Genomic DNA, 6,000 nt, shown 5'->3' on the forward strand with positions numbered 1-6,000 from the left:
GTAGACAAAAATCCAACAAGGCATCCTGGAAAATTAAAATGTTCCAACACACTATGAAGGAGTGAGCAATGGGTGGCTTTTAGTAAAGCTACCAAATGAGTGTTTTACTCATTATGGCGGGAGCCACCAATCTGTTCTTTTCTATATATAGTGATCAGACAGCTTACAAAGACCTGAAAACTCAGTGAGCCATCCACCTAGTTCGCTAAGATTTTAAGTATATAAAGGAAACAAACAGTTCTATGTCCCAATGTGCTGGAGGATACTGGTGGACTGACAAAGAGTTAGATATAAGAGCACAATAGGTTGTAGAACAATGAGCCCATTTCACGACATCAGTGTCTCTGAAAAATGGTCCTTTTGTTAAGTGAGGGAGACGTGGATCCAGGCCTCTTGTCAGTCCTTGACAGTGGAAAATGGAGGAAAAATCAGCCCTAGGTTGGCTTAGTTACAGACTCATGGTCATTCACAAGAATTGAGAATAACTCAATTTATAGTTCCTTTGAGGGTAGCAGCAATACAAGGTGGGCAACCACCTCTTGAGGAATTTTTCACCAATAGTGAGCATTATCACAACTAGAGAGGCCCATGTGAAAGTGACAGTGCCATGGAAGGGTTCGGCACAGTAATAAGAGCATGATTAAAGGCTAATCACTGGAGAAAAGAGAAGAGCAACAGTGACACTAATAGTAATGGGCAGAGGCCTCTCAATTACTAGCATAGTATCAAGGACAGAGGCTCTGTTGGGAATGGTGACTAAGCAAAAACTGGGGTTCCCTCCATTCTTAAGTGGGACAAAGAAATAGTGAAATATTACCTGTTTTCACTGTTGTTTTTACGTGTGTCCAAGGTAGAATGTGTGTGGTCCATGAGACTGTATAGAGTCAAAACAGTGAAATTGTAACTGTGTCCACCATTGCCTTCTGGTGAGTCCAAGGTAGAATGTGTGAAATTTCTAATCAAAGAAAGAGTCAAGAGCGTTGGCCTGAAGTCTGACATGGCAGCAACACATAACAAGAGGATCTGGCAGCACCTTTGACCCTCAGTGTTTAGGAAGGTCAAAAATGCAAGGATGAAATCAAGTCTTTTGTAGTAACATGGGTGGAGCTGGAGGCCATTATCTCAACTGAAACAACTCAGAAACAGAAAATCAAACACTGCATGTTCTCACTTATAAGTGGGAGCTAAATAATACATTCACATGGACATACAGAATGGAATAATAGTAGAAACTCCAAAAGGTGGGAGGGTGGGAAGGGGCTGAGGGATGAAAAACTACTTATTGTGTACAATGAACACTATTTGGGTGAGGGTACACCAAAAGCCCAGATTTCACCACTCCACAATATATCCATGTAATAAAACAGCACTTGTGCTCAGTAAATATATATATTTTTAAAAAGAACACAGCTGATTTGGGCAATGGTGGAAATGAAGTGAAACATGTATCAAAAGGGAGACAGGCAGCCTAGAGCTGGACCATCTGGAGTACAGGAGGCCAGGAACTCCCAGAAAAGGCTTAGCAGGGATACCTGGAAGTAAAGAGAAAGATACTGGTCCTTCGTTAAACAGAAAACATATACTAATCAGTAAGGATTCATATCCAGTCTTCCTCCACCTGACACTGCCCCTTCTGCTTCACAGTCCTTGGCCTGAGAAATAGACCTCAGGAGGACCAGAGCCTGTGACTTACATGTCTGTGTGCAGGAATGAGGAAACAACAAGTCTCATGTGGCTGCTTAGGCCTCAGGATATCTACACCCTTTAAGATTCTTGCCCAGGTTTTCTGTCTCATTAAATACAGAAAAGGTATATGCAAAACCTTTCCTTCTAAACTGGGGATCTATGTAGGATTTGGCTTTTTGATTCACTGGAAGCCACCTATCTCCACTGACCTCTTCTTTGCACTACCACCACCACTGGGATCAGCAGCTCTGACTGTCCTCCTAGGTTTCCTCAACCACTTAAGCCAGAAAAATGGTTCATGATCCTGGCAACACAAAAATGAGTGGTAGGCTTCATGTGGCATCACCCCTCCAAGATAATACATACTAGATCTCAAATAATGCAATGATAATGTAAGAGATACCTTTTATGGTGAGAGTAAAGAACTTGTATCTTATAATGGTGAATAATCTTTTGTAATTAGCTGGAATAAGCACCTGGCATGCATTCCAGTTTTAGCTATTTCCCCACTGAGAGCTGCACATTCAGTAGCTTTAATTTTTTTTGATAAGCTGCTCCCCTGACCTTAGGTCTAGTCCATGTGCCCTTTAAACAGGGAGCTGCCTTCCCAGGAGGCCCCCTGACTGTCAGCTTTACCTTTATGCAAACCAGTGTCTTGGCTGATTCTTAATCTTAAACCCCCATCCCACTGTTTTTCTGGTTAAATGTGTGCTTAATTGTCTTTCCACCTATTGGTCCCCCTAAATCCTGCATTCGTCTCCTTTTATCAATCTGCTTTTCCTTCCTAGTGCTTCTCTTAGGACTAAGTGACAACAATCAAGTCCCAAGAAACAAAGCCTAGCACTATTATAAATGACTAGGGGGGCTGCATGTGGTATGCCTTAAAGCACTTTAAAAATATTTTAATTTTTAATTTTTGTGGGTACATAGTAGATGTATGTATTTATGGGGTACATGAGAACTTTTGGTATAGCAAGGCAATGTGTAATAATCACATCATGGAAAATGGGGTAACCATCCGGTCAAGCATTTATCTTTTGTGTTACAAACAATTCAATTATACTCTTTTGATTACTTTGAAATGTACAATGAAATTATTATTGACTATAATCCCCCTGTTGTGCTATCAAATACTAGTTATTATTCATTCTTTCTAACTACTTTTTGTACCCATTCACCTTCCCAACCACCCCCCTTCCCCCCATCAGCTCCTCCACTACGCTTCCTAGCCTCTGGTAACCATCCTTCTATTCTCTATCTCCACAGGTTCAATTGTTTTGATTTTTAGATTCCACAAATAAATAAGAAAGTGTGATATTTGTCCTTCCATGACTGGCTTATTTCATAATGAACTTCAGGTCCATCTATGTTGTTGTAAGTGACAAGACCTCATTCTTTTTTATGACTGAATAGAACTCCATTGTGTATAAGTAGCACATTTTCTTTATCCATTCATCTGTTGATGGACACTTAGGTTGCTTCCATATCTTAACTTAGTGTGAGCAGTGCTGCAACAAACATGGGAGTGCAGATATTTCTTTAATATACTGATTTCCTTTCTTTGAGGTATATACCAAGTAGTGGGATTGCTAAATGATATGATAGCTCAATTTTTAGATTTTTGAGGGACCCCCAAATTGTTCTCCATAGTGATTGTACTAATTTACATTCTCACAAACAGTGTACAAGGGTTCCCTTTCTTCTGCATCCTTGTCAGCATTTGTTATTTCTTGTCTATTGGATAAAAGCTCTTTTAACTGGGGTGAGAAGATATCTTATTGTAGTTTTGACTTGCATTTCTCTGATGATCAGTGATGTTGAGCACCTTTTCATGTGCCTGTTTGCCATTTGTATGTCTTCTTTTGAGAAGTATTTTCTTCCATTCTGTGGGTTAAATAATCAACAATCACTTTGTTGATTGCTTCCTTTACTGTGCAGAAACCTCTTAGCTTGATGTGATTCCCATTTGTCCATTTTTGCATTGGTTGTCTGTAGTTGCAGGGTGTTGCTCAAGGAATTTTTGTGCAGTGAAATGTCCTGGAGATTTTCCCCAATGATTTCTTATGGTAGTTTCATAGTTTGAAGTCTTAGATTTAAGTCTTCAATCCATTTTGATTTGACTTTTGCATATGGTGAGAAATAGGGGTCTAGTTTCATTCTTCTGCATATGGATATCCAGTTTTCCAAGCATCAATTATTGAAGAGAGGCTGTCTTTTCCCCAGCATATGTTCTCAGCACCTTTGTTGAAAATGAGTTTACTGTAGGTATGTGGATTTTTTTTCTGGGGTTTCTATTCTGTTCTATTTATCTATGTGTCTGTTTTTATGATAGTACCATGCAGTTTTGGTTGCTATAGCTCTGTAGTATAATTTGAAGTCAGGTAATGTGATTCCTCCAGTTTTTTACTTTTACTCAGGATAGCTTTGACTATTCTGGGTCTTTTGTGGTTCCATATGAATTTTAGGATTTTTTTTTCTATTTCTGTGAAGAACATCATTGGTATATTGTTAGGGATGGCATTGAATGTGTAGATTGCTTTGTGTAGTTGGCTATTCTAATAATCTTGGTTCCTCCAATCCATGATCATGTATTCTTCAATTTCTAGGATCAGTGTTTTATAGTTTTCCTGTAAGAAATCCTTCACTTCTTTGGTTAAGCTAATTCCTAGGTATTTAATTTTATTTGTGGCTATTAAAAATGGAACTACATTTTAATTTCTTTTTCAGTTTGTTCACTGTTGGAATATAGAAATGCTACTGATTTTTATATGTTGATTTTGTATCCTGCAACTTCACTGAATTTGTTTATCAGTTCTAACAGCTTTTTTGGTGGAGTCTAGGTTTTTCTAAATATAAGATCATGTCATCTGCAAACAAGGACAATTTGACTTATTACATTCCAATTTGGATGCCCTTTATTTCTTTCTCTTGCCTGATTGCTCTAGCTAGGACTTCCAGGAGGATGTTGAATAACAGTGGTGACAATGGACATCCTTGTGGTGTTTCAGATCTTACGGTAAAGGCTTTCAGTTTTTCCCCATTCAGTATGATACTAGCTGTGAATCTGTCATATATGGCTTTTAATATATTGAGGTATATTCCTTCTATATCCAGTTTTTGAGGGCTTTTTCATAAAGGGATGTTGAACTTTATCAAATGCTTTTTCAGCATGAACTGAAATGATCACGTGGCTTTTATTCTTTATTTTGTTAATACAATGTATTACATTGATTGATTTGCATATGTTGAACCATCCTTGCATCCCAGGGATAAATCATCCCACTTGGTCATGATGAATGATCTTTCTAATATATTGATGAATTCAGTTTGGTAGTATTTGGTTGAGGATTTTTGCATCAATATCCATCAGATATATTGGCCTGCGATTTTCTTTTGTTGATATGTCTTTGTCTGGTTTTCCTATCAGGGTAATACTGGCCTCATATAATGAGTTTGGAAGTATTCCCAACTCCTCTATTTTTTCAGAATAGTTTGAGTAAGATTGGTATTACTTCTTCTTTAAATGTTTGGTAGAACTCAGCAGTGAAGCTATCAGGTTCTGGGCTTTTTATTTTTTTAACTTGAAGAGTTTTTTTACAGCTTCAATCTCATTACTTGTTGTTGGTCTGATCAGAGTTTAGATTTCTTCCTGGTTTAATCGTGGCAAGTTATTTGAGTCTAGAAATTTGGCAATTTCTTCAAGATTTTATAATTTATTGGCATAAATGCTGAGAGTAGCCACTAATGATCCTTTGAATTTCTGCAATGTCAGTTGTAATGTCTCCTTTTTCACCTCTGATTTTATTTATTTGGATATGCTCTTTTTTTCTTAGCCTGGCTGAAGGTTTGTCAATTTTGCTTAACTTTTCAAAAAACCAACTTTTTGTTTCATTGATCTTTTGTAATTTTTTCATTTCAATTTCATTTATTTCTGCTCTGATGTTTACTATTTCTTTTATTTTACTAATTTTGGGTTTGGCTTGCTCTTGCTTTTTTAGTTTTTGTTGTTGTTGTTGTTGTTTTGAGACTGAGTCTCACTTTGTCACCCAGGCTGGAGTGTAGTGGTGTGATCTCGGCTCACTGCAACCTCCGTCTCCCAGATTCAAGCAATTCTCCTGCTTCAGCCTCTCAAGTAGCTGGGATTACGGCACAGACCACCATCCCTGGGTATTTTTTCTTTTTTTTCTATTTTTAGTAGAGTTGGAGTTTTGCCTTGTTGGCCAGGCTGGTCTCGAACTCCTGACCTCAGGTGATCTACTCACCTTGGCCTCCCAAAGTGCTGGAGTGTAGTGGTGTGATCTCGGCTCACTGCAA

This window comes from Colobus angolensis, unplaced genomic scaffold (assembly GCF_000951035.1).
Source record: "Colobus angolensis palliatus isolate OR3802 unplaced genomic scaffold, Cang.pa_1.0 Scaffold282, whole genome shotgun sequence".
Classification (NCBI taxonomy): Eukaryota; Metazoa; Chordata; class Mammalia; order Primates; family Cercopithecidae; genus Colobus; species Colobus angolensis.